The following is a 16,222-nucleotide window of genomic DNA, read 5'->3' as shown; positions in this document are numbered from 1 at the left end:
CCTTTGTTCAAATGAGTGGGCAGAAGACATGGGGGCCTCCTGGGGTACGCTGGATCTAGTGTGTGTGCCTGGTTCTTTCAGGAGGATTTGGTTTTTCATTATTTATTAATATTTCTAGTTGGTAAGCACTGCCTGAAAAACATTTAACGTAATGATTAACCTAATCAGGTAAGCACTTATTCATTAGGAGAGATTTATCTACCACAATCTACCGCAGGATGACACTGAACAATGCTATGTGGATAAAAAAGTAGAAGAGTAGCTTTTAGAACTGAAGAACTGAGCACCGAATGGAATCCTGGTTCTGATCCCACTTCCCCTCCTCTGGCCTAGGGGACCCCATCCCTTCCCACATCCTGGTCACAGGGAGTTCAAACCTCCACAGTCCAGCACACACAGCCATGTGGCCTTCTCAGGCAGGAATGCGGTTTGGCCTTCACAGCCCCCGCTGAGCATCTCCTTCCGGAGCCCACGTGGCTCAAGCCAGCACAAAGCCAGGTCTATTCGGTCGCTGCTATTGTCAACTCCTGGCACACCCAGTGCCAGCTGTCTCCTGTCCTTTTCCCAATTCCTCAAGACAAAGTCCTAGCAGCTGAGGAGCCCTGCATGCTCCCTCTGCGCAGCCCAGGCATCTGTTTTGTGTTGGGAGTCACTGGCCGGTCAAGTGCTTGCACTATGCAGCTGGATTTGCTGATGTAAACAAAGCTGCCTGCATGTGAGTTTTCTGACCCTGAAAAGGCCCCACAGAACGATCCCCTCAGGCCGCCATCAGACTTTGCTACCAGTCCAAGGGGACAAAGAAAATGGACCGGAGTTTTAGTTAATAAGTAACAGCCAAGAGGGAAGCAAAGCACCTGGTTCCTTCCCCCTTTTCTTCCTGGACCACCATTCCTCATCCTGAACTGAGGCAATGTCACTGCCAAGGACACCCACGTGGTGGCCCAGCAGGCCAAGGGTCAGCTGGCTCCCCTGACAACAGTGGATGCTCTACCTCACCCCTCCCAGTACAGAGCTCTTTTCTACTCCTGCTTTTTGCTTTGTTTTCCCATGCTTCATTAGATTTTATTTTTAGTTACAAAAGTAAACAGCTAAACAACACTTTAGTATCCATTTTAAAAGTTAATCATCTCCAGGCCCACCTCTATTCTACCTTTCAGCTGCAATGTCTCATTTGCAAACAAAACTAAACACTAATTCAGATTAAAACACCTCCTAACTCCGGGAGCCACTTAATTTCTCAAAATCTCAGAATTTTCCTCTGTGAAAACAAGAACAACAATGTTTATGCTACTCCTGTACGAAATCATGAGATGATATCTATGAAATACTTAATAAGACAGTACAAATACCTTAGATTTAGTTACATACTTTTGATCTTTAAAATTTCTTAACGTGGATTATTTGATCATATTTACTCTTATAATTACCTCCTGTGGCAAGTGATACTGGTTTTACGTTTTCAGTCGTGATACTAAGTTTCCATTTGACATGAATTCCAGATTGAACACTGATTCAACTTCAAAAATACTAATTATCACAAAAATACAAAAAAACAAAATTGTAGCTGCGTATATCTAGATTATTCTGGACCATACATTCTGTATATATAGAAAATAAACCCCCTCAAAAAAAGAAATGACAAAGAGAACACAAGAAGACATGAAACCCCAATCAAACCCCAAATCAACCAGCTAGCCAATCAGGTGGCACAATCTCAGAGCAAACATGGACAAGCGTGGCATACTGTTGGACGAAGCAATGCAAGATGATTTTCAATGGCTTTTTACCACCAGCAAGACCAAAACAGCCAGTTAGTCCTCATTGGCCCCCAGCCCTTTTTTGTGCTCCCCACAGCTTTCTTTTCTTATCCTGGCACCACCCCCCCCCCCCCCCCCCCCCCCCCCCCCCCCCCCGCCGCAAAGCCTTGAGGCATTCAATGGTCTCCACTAGAACCATCCAGGTGTGTCTCCTGCAAGAGTTCCATGCTCCAAAATGATCACTCCCATCCCCCAAATCACACTCTCTTTAAAATAGGTACGTTTCCAAAGCATTAGCCACAAATTTTAGTTATTCTGTTTAATAAATGCCAACAAATATGCACCGAGCATCTATTAGGTACAAGCCAAGAGTGTGTGTCTATGGGGGAAGGGAGTGCGTAAGATCCAGTCCCCGCCCTCGAGGGGGTGAAAATTCACTAGGGAGCCCAACCGGAGGATGCAAATAACTATAATTGCAGGGTAGAATGTAGTAACTGCCACAAACAGCTCCAGCCAACAAGCTGCAGGATGCCGCAGGAGGAAACAATGAATTTCAGCTTAGTGAGGCTCAGGACAGGTTCAGTCACGAGGCAGCACTGGCCCCCCGGAGACGCATCTGTCCTTGGAAAGATTATACGAGCTCCTGTGGCCCCCCAACTGGTGGGTTATCTTGAGTCCCTTGCCTATGCTGGGCTAACTACCGCAAGAAGGTTTAGCATCCTAACGTTTCTTTCCTGAAACGTGCCAGCTCCTTACCCTGGGCCCACCCACTGAACTCCTGCCCACCCTCCAAGGTCTCAGCTCAATGTCACTTCCTCCGAGACATCTCGACCACTCTCTATCTACTGGCACCCTCTCCACCTCCAGTCACGGCTATCTCATTTCAACAGGGAGATACACGCACTGGCACTGTAGTAAGATGTTCTCATTCAGGTGTTCACTTCTTTTTTTTCATTTTTTTTTCTATTTATTTTTGGCTGCGTTGGGTCTTCGTTGCTGCACGCGGGCTTTCTCTAGTTGCGGTGAGCAGGGGCTACTCTTCATCGCGATGCGCGGGCTTCTCACTGCGGTGTCTTCTCTTGTTGCAGAGCACGGGCTCTAGGTGCGCGGGCTTCAGTCGTTGCGGCACGTGGGCTCAGTAGTTGTGGCTCGCGGGCTCTAGAGTGCAGGCTCAGTACTTGTGGCACACGGGCTTATTTGTTCCGCGGCATGTGGGATATTCCCAGACCAGGGCTCGAAACCTTGTCCCCTGCACTGGCAGGCAGATTCTTATTAACCACTGCACCACCAGGGAAGTCCCTGTTCACTTTTTTAAAACTTAATATTGCAGGGAGGTCAGTGATGCAATGGATAAAAACTTAATATCTCCCCCATAGGAATAAAAACAGACAATGAATGCAGAGACTTTGCTCGTTTTGTTTGCCTATGTGTCCTTAGTGCCCGATGAATCACAGCATTTAGTTGAATGAATTAATGAATAATAATAGACTGATTCAACCTCATCTCCTCCTGCAGTCTCTTCATCTCCCTGGTTGGTTTGTTAGTTTTTGTGGTGTGGGATCAATGGTCTTAGAAAACATATAGGATGAATTTCACATTGATTTCATCTATTGAAAATACTCATATTTGGGTTCAGTATGGCAGCTGGCAAATCAGTACAGTTTCTCAGGCTTTGGTTCACGAGGGGACTTCTAAGCGTAGCACGTGACTTTTCAGGAAAACTGATACAATACACAGCACACCGGGACCATCATCCCCGCCCTCCACCCTCCTTTCTTTCAACAAACACTACTATGCACGTATTATGTGCCAGTCGGTGCAAGATACTAGAGATAAAAAGCCGAGCAACAAAATCGAGGGCTCTGCCCTGACGGAGCAAAGTCGAGGGGGAGGCACCGTCAGTAAGCAGCTGTGTGAGATACAGACGGACAAGGGCACCCGCCGGGGGCTGGGCCTGGACCTGCGGCCAGTGGTCAGGGGAGGCTTGTCTGAGGAACACCTGTGCGGAAGTCTAAGGGAGAAGCAGGAACACCCTGGGTGAGAGTGGGCAGTGGGGAATGTTGGCAAAGAGAGGTGCAGGCCAAGGCGAAGCAAGTTCAAAGGCCCAGAGGTGACAGCAAGCTTGGAACCAAAAGACATTTACCCTTCGTTAGAGGCCACCGAGGGATTCGAGGCCAGGGACTCTTGGGCTTTCTTACTCAATACCAAGACCAGGAAAGCTTGGAGGCAGTGTGGGTCACCAGTGACACCTCAGGAAATGACTGCAGTGTCAGCTCCACAGGGGCAGGACTCTGCCGCTTCATTCACCGTCTGAGGGCAGGCCCAGCAACACAGCAGACTCTTAACAACCATTTCTTGAGTGAACAAGTGAAGTCCCCTGAAGGTGACCTCAGCCCTCTCCTCTGGTGTCACCAAGCCCCACAGAATCATAAGACCAAGAGGCATCTTGAGAGCCAGCTGGTCCACTTTGTCCCCTCCAGGCTGTCTGACCTGCCCTCAGACCTGCCAGAGATGACACCATCTTGTAGATTTTATAAAGTTAGTAGCAGCATGACTCGGAAATTCATTTCTTGAAGTCATACACATACAGCCGAGGGACAGACGACTTGTCCAGTCATCTGGTGAGTCAGGGCAGGATGGAAAACAGCAAGAACAAGGGTCCTCAATGACCAGCCGGCAGGTCGGGCAGCAAGGTCCCTCTGGCTCCCCTGCATTCTGTGTCACCTACTGAGACACCAAGATGCCTCGCTTCCCAATCTGGTCCTGAAGATCGATGAGCCCACATTCCCCCAGCAGCACCTTCTCCCGTGGAAATTATATTTCCGGGTATATCTGGTGGTGAGATTTTTCAATCCGACTTTAGCTCATCTGCTGGTACCATGCGCTGGCTGGCTGCTGCCATCCCTCTCAGGGAAGGCTACTGGGCCTGTGTAACCAAGGCTACTGGCCGGGCAGCTGTGAAGAACGGACACCACATCTGGCCTAAACCCACATCTAACCGCATACATGATTCCACTTTGTAAAATGCTTACATCTCCATGAATGGAAATGTTAACAGAAATTATCTCTGGCTGATAGGATCATGGAGAATCTTTTAAAACTTTTTACTGCTGTTTATCTGTATTTTCTAATTTTTCTATCACTCCCTCATATTTCAGGATTTCTAAGGGGGCTGACGGGCATCCTCTGCTTATATGTTGAACTGATATAAGAGTAAAGCCCAAGTATTAACCCTTCATTCCCAAAGTATGAGGCATGTGCCCCTATTGATACAGGAGAAATTCTGAGTGGTACTAAGACACCTTTCAGGACCACTGCTGAGAGAAAGGGTGCCCCCTTTAAAGCCTCCTTCAATCATTTTCACTGTTCAAGGAGGAGGCTTTAGCTTGGTACAATTTTGCTTTCAACCCCCCTAGAAGAATTGTTGTTCTCTCTGTGTAACGAAAAGAGCTGAACAGGCAGGCAACAGCACCTAAGCAGAAGCAAGTGACTGCTGTCCTTTGACTGTATTTGTCTTTACGACTGCCTTCTATTTATGGGATGTTTCTGCAATTACACTAGAGAGATAAAGCTTCCTTTAAATAAGGAAACTGAACTTAAGTAAAACCGCACTTCAGTAATAAAATTTAAAAGTAAGGAATTTGGTAAGGGGATAATGGTCAGAGTGATGTAGGTGCACCCCTGTACTGAAGCCCAAGGACAGTGGTAGTAACCTCTGGTGAGGGTAAAACCACCCCAATGGAGTATCAGTGCACAGCAGAGCATCCCAATAGCTAGCTCCCCAAGGTTTTGATTTTTGTCTGTTTATCTTATCATTTCAATATAAAAACAAGAGCATGGAAATAATAAATGAGGAATTTGCTCAGATGGTGACCCAGGCAGATGGGGGACAACTTCAGAAGAGGATTCCAAGTTTGTCCAGATAAGTCCTGCTGGAAGACTGATGGAAGGAGGAGGCTCCTAAGAGCAGATAGAATTTCTTTGTAATGTTTGCCCTGAGGAAAGAGGCCCTTCCACAGGAAGAAGGTCAAGTCCGGTCTATTTTTATAAGAGCATTTCAAGTGGTTAGTGGACTTATTTCCTGTGGTTCCCAGGAATTCTGCAGCAGGCTCTCAGGAGGATGCTGGTGATAGGGAGCAGGGACTTGATGAGTGAGAATCAATAATTATCTCTATATTTGCTTCTCTTTTTCTATAAAAATAATCCAGAGGAAAAACACTTGCTTTAGAAGAGCAAAGTTCATGACAACAGAGAGCAGAATGCGACATAAAAGTGTCCCATTGTTCCTTAGTGTGTGGCAGAGTCTTTAGGTCAAGATTTTGCAAGCTGAAGACTGATTTACTCACTCATTCCCTTCCCTCCCTCACTTACTCAAGAAAGGGTTGAGCAACTCCTCTGTGCCAGGCATGGTTTAGAGGCTGGGGAGAAGGTGGTGAATAAGCATGACTCTGTCCTCCAGAAGCTTACAGGCGAGTGGGGGAGAAAGACATCAAGCAAGTAAACACATGGATGGGCGTACAATGAAATTACAAATGATGGGAAGTGTTGAAAAGGGAAAGAACAAGAGGCAACAGAAGAGAATAAGAGAGGCAGAGAGGGCCAGAACTTAGACCAGGAGGTCAGGGAAGACCTCTGAGGAGGTGACACTTCAGCCGCCATCTGCGAGGCGGAAAGAGGTCGGGAAGGGCATTGCTGGAGAACCATGTGTACGAAGGCAGCCATGTGGAGGAGACCACCATGGACTCAAGGATCTAAGAGAAGACAGGAGTGCATGGAACATAACAGGCAAAGGGAGGGAGGAATGGGAGGTCAGGCCAGGTCACAGGGTCTCAGGCCATGGTAAGAGTCTGGATTTTACTTCATGGAAATAGAAAGCCACAGAAGGTTTTAAGCCAGGGAGTGATCATCTGATACAGATTTTAAGAGATCTGATTCTGTGTATAGAAATGACTGGAGGGGGCCAAGAACAAAAGAGGGGACTACTTTAGAAGTTAAGACAGGAGCTGGTGGTGCATTGGACTGGGTATTGACAGTGGATGATAAGAACATAAATTCAATAGCCCTTAACTAGAGTCAAAGGGCTTGATCATGAGAGCTTAGAGAGGTTGACTAGCTAACAGGGCTGGGACCAGGGTGGGAAGAGGGAGGCACTTGCTTCAGGTCCAAAATTTACTCAGAAATCAAGAGAAATACTATTTTAATGCAAGGTTTTTAAAAAATCAAATTTAATGCAGAAAAGCCCACGATGAACAAAATATCAAATTTCTTTAAAAAAAAAAAAAAAGGATCAGGGCTTCCCCGGTGGCGCAGTGGTTGAGAGTCCGCCTGCCGATGCAGGGGACACGAGTTCGTGCCCCGGTCCGGGAAGATCCCACGTGCCGCGGAGCGGCTGGGCCCGTGAACCATGGCCGCTGAGCCTGCGCGTCCGGAGCCTGTGCTCCGCAACGGGAGAGGCCACAACAGTGAGAGGCCCGCGTACCGCAAAAAAAAAAAACAAAAAAAAAGGATCAGTAACAGTGCTGTGCTAAGCCATATAAGGAAGCTGAGGCAAAAGGGAAAAATCAGTAACTGATCCTGTCTTTACGTAAAAGTTTGACATTTTGTTCATTTCCTCATTCTTGTCCTGTCTAGCTGACCGTCCCCACCTGTACCACAAGAAGCCACCATGTAACCCTCTGCTCTGAAGTAGATATTATGGAAAGAAAACTAATGACATAAATCATCACAAGCTCCCCGATGGTTTAGACAGTATCCCTTCTCCTTACTCTGGAGATTCAGACAGAAGGTGCAAAATAGTTGCTTCATAAATATTTCTGATGGAAGTGTTAATGGCTAAAATTTATCAGGCTCTTAACATGTTAGATACTTTGCCAAAAACTGTTAAGTACAATTATCTCATTTAATTCTCACAACAATTCTGAGGTAGGTATATTATTACCCCTGTTTTACCATGCCTGGCGTATACTTGATAGGCATTTAATAAATATAGGAAGAAAGGAAGGATGAATAGATAGAAAGGAAAATAAGAGAAAGAAAAAGTGATGGGCCTTCCACTATTTCTTCAAAGTCCTATAGGAATAACTAGTGACTCCAAGTCTGGCAAACACTATTCTCTAAAAAGTGCTACTCACCTTGCTTAAAAGGCTTGGTAGAGCAAGGAAGCTAACCTTAAATATCACCTTCTTCCACAGGGAATATTTTTGATAAGTTGGGGTTTTTTTTACACCTTTTCCCAACAGCTTTTCTCAGAACATAGTTCGGGGATATTTTTGATAAGTTGGGGTTTTTTTACACCTTTTCCCAACAGCTTTTCTCAGAACATATTTCTTGAATTCATTCATTCCCATATATGTACTGAGCAGTTACTATGCATCAGGCACAGATCTAGGTGCTGACAATACCAAGTGAGCCAAAGGAACCTGATCTGGGCCCTCCTGAGGCTTCCACTGGAGAGAGACAGAGAGAGAGACAGAGAATGTGTGTGAGACAGTAACAAGCAAATACATAAATAAAATCATACATTATCATAAATGTTACACAATCAACACATCTGGGTCAAACACATAGGGAAGGGATGGGATCTCCCCTAGACAGGGTGGGCTCAACATCAGTAGACTCAGGGAGGCTCCCGACAGTCATGCTGCCAAATATGCTGTTAGAACTTTTGCAAATCAGATCAACCAAGCTCCCTGTGGAATGTGAAACTTGACAACCTAATGACCTGCTCCTATGCAGAACAGTTTTGAAAAGCAACACCCGTTTATCTATTTTCTGTACAAACAAATCCGTAGAAAAGTTATTCACACCATCAAGGGTTTAGGAATACAGTATCATGAAAACATTAGGAAGTGTTCTCCCTTCTGACCGCCCCACCCCATGGGCCCACCTAAATGTCTAGATTTATCGAATTCCAGAGGAGCCCCTTGAACATGACGATGTCAAGGAACCAAGGAAGGTAGGCTCCTTGAAAGTCAAGAGGAATTATGTGCAAAAAGATGGCAGCCCAGAGAAGTAAGAAGTTTCTCTGACATTTCTCCTTACTTCTTGTTGCCTAATCTGCTTTCAAAGGCCGATAACGTAGAAGTGCTCCATTTTTCAAACCACTCCACCCAACGTAATGGTGCTTTGATCTCTAAAACATGAGAGAGGAGCAGTGGGTGGTGGAGGATATTAATGGCTTTGAAAGGTCAGTTAGAAGAAAAGAAATAAACAAGGAGAGAAACCATGAAGAGCAGAAGGGATGAGGGCAAACCATGCTTCCAGCTACCTGCCAAAATTAAAGACAACTCCCGTGAGGCCATGTTTGACATATGAGTGTACTGTCCTCATTATTGGTCCCAGGCTACCATTGTGATTTTTCTGATAAATGGCATCTTGACTGCAATGTGCACATCCCTGGAGACGCTAGATACCAGGGGCAGATTTATCTCTTAGTTGAGCTTCTTGGATAGAAGATTTCAACTCACTTCCAAGCTCTTTCACCCCTAATCAAACACCAGTCATTTCCCGGGGCCTTCAGTGGTGATGCTCTCTTGCTCCATCTCCTTCCCATAAAGCCCACCTGGTTCCTGCCAATAGCCAAGCTGCGTGTGGACCTGTGTGTGGAATACCAGTGACAGTGACCTGGTCACAGGACCCGAGAGCTATCAGATGTGCTGAAACAGGGCAAACAGTGCAAACTGAAGACTGGTCCGTTTTGGACTTTTCTTGTGGGATCAAAGAGAATTGGCAAGTGAAAGGAACCTCTAAAAATAGCCAAAGTCCTTAAAAAGAAATAATGCAGAAGGAAACAAGTTTTATATGTCCTGATGCAGGCTCTGCAAAAACTAGGCCCTGGAAGGCTGGCATTGGGGTGGGGGATTCTTTTCTTCCTGCCCTTGGGCTGTGACACCCACTGGGTCCCTTTGGGAACCCTAGGCCCCCCTCCCCCGCCCACTTCCTGCATGGTGCTGGACGCCTCTGCAGGAATGTAGCTCTTGGGGCACAGCCGGGGCCTCCGTGGCCCGCTTTCAAGATCCAGAATAGACTCTGACATGTGAAACGAGTTCCATGGGGTTTACAGTTCCTCCTTCGTATCCAAGCACCTTACAACACAAAACCGCAAGCCAGGACTGCTAACTCTTTTTCCAGAGATGCTTGGATATCTCTCTCTGGCAGAAATGGGAGTTCTGTCTTTTTTATTTTTGAATGTTTTGAGCGAGCATGGGGCCCTTGGAAACAAGGCTGCCCCATAGAGAGGCAGCAGGATAAACTGATGTCTTGGGACTGAGGGTCTTATTCTTGCCTAAGCCACAGATTTGCTTTGATAAGCCGTCAGCCTCTGGGCGACCCGGTTCTCTTGGCTAAAGAAAAAGGAGAGCCATTCATCCATCCGGTATAACAGCAGAAAGAGCAAATATGAAATGATTATCAAGTACCTAACGTAGAGTCTATACAACAGACACCCCAAGATGCTTGTTTACTCATATAAAATGCTTTGTGAAACCCCAAGTGTTATAAAAATGTAAATAATCAACACGCTAAAACATAGGCTCTTATTAATAACACTCATGATACCTTTTATTTCCAAAGCACTCACTACCTTGCAAGGCCCTTCCCAGGCCTCACTCTATTCCTTCCTCATGGCCCCATGATGGGATCGGTCCTCGTAACAGCTTCCTTTTACAGATGAAGATCAGAGAGATTAAATGACTTGCCTGGTCATGCAAGTGGTTAAAGATGCAGGAGAAACCAAAAGCCGTGTCTATGAGAACTTCCCTTTTTCATGGCCTTTCCAACCCAGTCAAGAAGGAAGATCTTTTACTCAGTTTACCCAGTGGCCTCTGGCCTCACCCCAGCCCCTTTAAAAGCAAAGGCAAATGACCCTGCCGTGACAAAAGTCAAGACGGACTTGGCCAACACTGGGTCATTTTGGGGAAGCATCACAGTGACGATCAGGAAAGTGCTGGTGGGGGCCACTGTACCGCTGTGGAAGACGACAGTCATGTGTCAAAGCAGAAACTTGCAAAGACTTCATTCAAGGAAAAGAAGTACCTCCTGCAGAACCCAGGCCATGTGGCTTTGTGACCTATGGAGGCTGGTGGAGTAAAACGAGCACAAAAACTAAGGAACACTCAGTCCAAGGGGCATTTTATTCTCTTTCCCACATTTCTTTGGCGATTCAAATCACAGACTCTGGAGTCAGAAAAGCCTCCCTTCAGCTCTCGGCTTTCACATTTATGTAGCTGTGTGACCTTAGACAAGTTATCTGCAGCTCTCTGAGCCTTGGTGTCCTCAACTGCAAAATGCAGAATAAAAAAGCAATACCTTGAGTTCAGCTCAGGGCAGCTCCCCTGTTCTGTTAATTAAACTCTGAGACATCAAACTGGCTAGGGTAGATCACTGCATAGAAAATGTTACTCTTAAAAAAAAAAAAAAAAAAGAAAGTATTACTCTATTCATTTACCTCCCAGCCTATAAAGACAAAGAAGGAAAAATAGCAGTGCCTGCCTAACAGAATTTCTTTGAGATTAATTAAAATAATGTATGTAACACAGAGAGATCAGCTCGGTGCTTTGTGACCACCTCGAGGGGTGGGATAGGGAGGGTGGGAGGGAGGGAGGAGATATGGAGATATATGTATACATATAGCTGATTCACTTTGTCATACAGCAGAAACTAATACACATTGTAAAGCAATTATACTCCAGTAAAGTTATTAAATTAAAAAAAATAATGTATGTAAAGCACTTAAGACAGTACCTGGTACACAGTAAATGCTCGAGAAAAGGTCACTATTTTATTATTTATGGACACATTTTTTTATTTATGGGTATGTCCATAGGAGGCTATTGGGAAACATATGGTAGGGCAAGCCCTCAGTATTTCCAAAGAGATAACAAACACATGCTTCAAAAGACTGAGTTTGGAGAAGCCAGATTTTCTAGGTCAGGAGAGAAGAAAAAAAAAAAAAAAGACTCAGCAAACAGACTCTCCTTCTATGAGCTGGAAGGTCTGCTGATTTCAAGAAAGGAATGTCCTTCCTGGGCTGGTTCTGGAGACTGTAACTTGCACAACAGATTCAAAAGATTTTTGGAGACACATCAATAAGAGAAGGCTAGACTAAGGGGGCGAGGGCTGCCAGAGCCCCTGCAGAATCACTTTGCATTTGACTCGAAGCCCCAGGGCTTTAAAGCATCCGTCTGCAGGAAGGATATTTCCGTTGAAGATGTGTGCAGGTCTTCAGGATGACTAAGTGCGTGCAGGATGCTCTGGTCTGGGGTGTACCATTAAAGTTCAAACAGAACTGGGGCCCGCAGAGCACACCGCTGCACCAGGGAGCGCTCTGTTTTTCCTCTCGAATGGAGGCTGCTTTCTCTAAGCACTTAAAAGAATTCCTGACCTCCAACTAAATGAGGCTCTATGGGGGAAGTGTTTTAGGGGTGGATAAGCCAGACTGCAGAGAATTAAAGACCCATAATCAAGGGAAGGAATGAAGGATGTTGGAGGAGAGTCTTCAGAATGTATATGTCTGCTCAGATTTTCTACTCTTCATTGAGGAGTATGAGAGCTAAGGCTGGGATTGAGCAGTTGGGTGACACAGCCCAGTTAGATGAACATCCCCCTACTTCCTGTCGGCCACACTCTGTCTAAGCATCTATGCCCCTCTTATCCGAAGCACAGCTTGATGACTCTGGTATGGGCCAAACTGTAAACTCCTTAAAGGCAGACACTGTGATTTCTACTACAGGTCCAGAATCCCTTATTTGAAAAGACTTGGGGCTAGATATGTCTCAGAATCCAGAATTTGGGGGATTTTAGAAAGGTAGTATGGTATGTATACTGTATATTACGGAACAACTCCAGTAGACGCTGGTCTAATAGCCTATAATCAAGCATGTCAGTACCTCTGAACCAGATTATATGAATAGTAACACGAAGTAGAATAAATAAAGACTTTAAATAGTCTCAGGACAGTTTGGGTCAGGTTTTGCCACATTTGAGTTATGAAAGGACTTCTGGTTTTCAGAGTCTTTTGCATTTCAGAATTACAGATTAGGGATTTCAGGCCTTTCTTTTTCTTTTCCTTTTTTCCCCCTCTTTTCTTTTGTAAATTTCCAGGACATCTGCAGCGTCCTGCTCCTGGCAGGCGCTGAGTAGAAGTTGTCAACCAGAGTATAACAACTTTTTCTTTTAATATAAATTTATTTATTTATTTATTGGCTGCGTTGGGTCTCCGTTGCTGCGCACGGGCTTCCTCCAGTTGCGGCGAGCGGGGGTTACTCTTCATTGCAGTGCGCGGGTTTCTCATTGCGGTGGCTTCTCTCGTTGCGGAGCACGGGCTCTAGGCGCGTGGGCTTCAGTAGTTGTGGCACGCGGGCTCAGCAGTTGTGGCTCGTGGGCTCTAGAGCGCAGGCTCAGTAGTTGTGATGCACGGGCTTAGTTGCTCCTCAGCATGTGGGATCTTCCCAGACCAGGGCTCAAACCCGTGTCCCCTGCATTGGCAGGCGGATTCTTAACCACTGCGCCATCAGGGAAGCCCGAGTATGACATCTTGCTCTCCCTGATATAATACCTGATTCTGGAAGCCAGGGAATAGTTTATTCTCAGTGACTTTGGGATTTTTAAGGATTAGAAGGATCCTAAATTAAAGAACAGGAAACGAAGACTACTGACCCCATAGGTTCTCTGTCATCCTGGACGGGAACACACACAAACCCAAGAAATATACTGAGAACTGGTCACTAGTGTATCAGAGCACCTAAGCAAATGAGAGGAGAGCTTCACTGTACATCAGGGATAAGGAAAAATTCTACCCTATCACTTAGAAAATGATATTTTCAAATGTCGCTAAAAGATCACTAAATGTTAAAAATCACGTTTGTTCAGTCCTAAGTCAATAGCACGGATGACTGGCAAAACTGAACGATAAGATATACAGAGGCTGATAAAATCAAGCTAACGTCTATTGAATGCTTACAAGTTTCCAAGTGCTGGGCTCGGCACTTGGCATGCATTATCTTTTAAGACTTATGGAACTCTGTGCAGGAGCTACAGTTTTGGGGCCCCATTCTGGAGATGAGGAAACTGAGGCTCTGAGGAATTTGCTAGTGAGTGTCCAGCCAGGACTCCAACCTGAGTTTAGCAGTCAGAGGAAAAAAGAAGGAAGGAAGGGAGGGAAGGAGGGAGGCAGAGGAAAGGAAGAATAGAGAGAGAAAGAAAAAAACAAAGCCTTGACTTAAAGCATTTGCCACTCTCTGTGGTATAAATACTCTCACTGGGGCCAATTTCAAGCCACTAATGGTTCAACAACCGGCTCGCAAAATTCATGCATATTTAATAATTGGCTTTCCCAAACTTGTAGGAGCCACCTCCTACACACCACTGCCAAGTCCATCCCCCGGCCATGTCCATAGTTTACTGCTAACTTTGGAAGACGAGATTTCAGCTCATGGAACAGAGCTGCCTTAGGAAGTGATAGCCCAAGCCAGTCAGCCATGACTCCATTCCTTCCTCAGACCTGGTGCAGATCACCAAGGGTGGAGCAGGAAGAAAAGAAAGAAGAACACACTCCCTTTCCTCACCAGAGGAATGAAGTGGGTCCCTGCCAACCTGACACTCCCTGGCAGAAATAACAACACCTGGAATTTTTTTCCAGACCCTACCAACTTTCTCTTGGTCAGATAAGGAGGTCAGACTTGAGCCCAAAGGGTCTGACCCCTTCCTTTAGATCCTTTATTTTCTTAATATTTCCTTTGAAGAAGTAAGGAAGTATCTTCTACAAGCTGGGAACCAGGTTTGGCCCTGCTTTTAACCCAGGGTAGGATATTCCAGCCCTAATTTGAACCCAGTTAAAATACATGTGTGCTCTTGGCTTAGCTACTCTGTTAATACCTGTAGGACATCACCTTCTAATTAGGTGTCCTGATAATATGTTTCCATGAGAGTCTCCCGAGAAGGGATTGGCCTGGTATTTGATCAACAAACGTGCACAAGACACTGATGACGTGCAGCCACCTGCTAAGAGCTGGGTCTAGAAAGAAAAGGCACAGCGTCTGTTCAGGGCCTCAGAGACTAATGAAGGAGATAGTCAAGCAAATATAGTTAAATTATATTTATTCACGCTTCCAACAAATATCTATCAAATGCCCATTCAGTGCCAGGCATTTTACCAGGTACTAGGAGACCATGGTGAACAAGGCAGATTGGTGTGTACTGTCATGGAGCTGACAGCTCAGTCATGAAGAGAGACATGAATTAAACAATCACAAGAATGAACGTGTAATTAGAAACTGAAGTAAGAGCTCTGAGGAAATGTTAGATGGTACCCTGAGAACTAGAGGAACCTGATCCAATTAAGGGAAGTCAGGTAAGGCTTCCTTGAGGAACTGAGAACTGAACTAAGACTTCAAGAAAAAGTAGGAGTTAACCAGGTGAGTGGGGTAAAGAGGAGGAGGAAAGGAACAGCGCTCCAGAGAGGGAACAGAGTAGGTAAAGGTCCTCAGGTAGGCGGGAATGCATGGTTTCAAGGAAGTGGAAGGCTAGTTTGGAGAGATGAGGAATGAGGCAGAGGAAGAGGCCAGGGCTGGTCCTCCCAGAGCCCCGCAGGCCTTGTTCTGGCCTTAGTCTTTATCCCAGAGCAACGGGAAAACAATGAAGGCTTTAAGCAGGGAATATGCACAGCCATTACATCCAGTGCTGTGACAGAGTAAATGGAATGCTGCTATGGGGGCATTAGGGAATCAACTAATCTGAACTGGTGTGTGTGGAATGGAGGAAGAGTAGGGATGTCAGGGCTGGGGATGTGTCCAAGCAGGCTTCCTGGAGGAAGAAATATCTGAGACGAATTTCTGAAGGATGAGTATGACTTAGAAAGGCAACGGTGGAAGGGTGGAGGAAGGGGGAGAGAGAGAACGTGGCTGGGTGAGTGTGAGGGTATGGGAGGACTCCAAGGAGAGCAGGCCAATAAGAGAAAAGGCAACAAGGTTAGGTGGAGACCAGATGAGGAAAGCCTTACAGGTCATGGTGGGGTCTGGGTTTTATCCTGACGGCAGCAGGGAACCCACTGACACAGTCAAAGATCTTCAGCAGGAGAGGGATACTCATTTTCACATGTTAGAAGAGTCCCTGGCAGCAGGGTGGAAAGTGGACTGGAAGAGAGCAGTGCTGGAGAAGAGAGGCCACTGCCGCCTGCCTCAGCAGCCCAGGTGAGAGAAGGTGTTGCACCTGCACTCAGGTAGCACAGTGAGAATGGAGTAGGGAGGGTGATGCTAGGAGACATTAAAGAGGGACAGATGAAAGGGCTTTGTCACCAGTGAGATGGGTGGGAGTGATTTCTACTCTAATCAAAGAATAGTCTCAACAAAATGATTTCTATTTGTGCTGAGTCTTGCCTTATGACCTTGTACATGGTCAATTTCTGTAAATGCTCCATGTGTCCTTGGGAAGAACGGTGTTGACTAATTGTGGAGTGCAGGGTTCTCTTA

General features: G+C 45.8%; 1 protein-coding gene and 1 non-coding gene across 3 annotated transcripts in view; both read left to right on the top strand.

Moving 5' to 3' along the window:
- Positions 1-16,222, top strand: part of FGF1 (fibroblast growth factor 1) — a 104,214-nt gene that overhangs the window by 58,089 nt on the left and 29,903 nt on the right. The gene's annotated exons all lie outside the window — the stretch shown is intronic.
- LOC114893506 lies at positions 11,065-11,218 on the top strand. Its single transcript, XR_003792925.1, has one exon. It is a non-coding gene; the product is annotated as a small nucleolar RNA SNORA36 family (small nucleolar RNA).

Source organism: Monodon monoceros, unplaced genomic scaffold, assembly GCF_005190385.1.
Source record: "Monodon monoceros isolate NGI ecotype Baffin Bay Population unplaced genomic scaffold, NGI_Narwhal_1 Super_Scaffold_12, whole genome shotgun sequence".
Lineage (NCBI taxonomy): Eukaryota > Metazoa > Chordata > Mammalia > Artiodactyla > Monodontidae > Monodon > Monodon monoceros.
The sequence above is the reverse complement of the archived record's forward strand: the minus strand, read 5'-3'. Positions and strand labels throughout refer to the sequence as shown.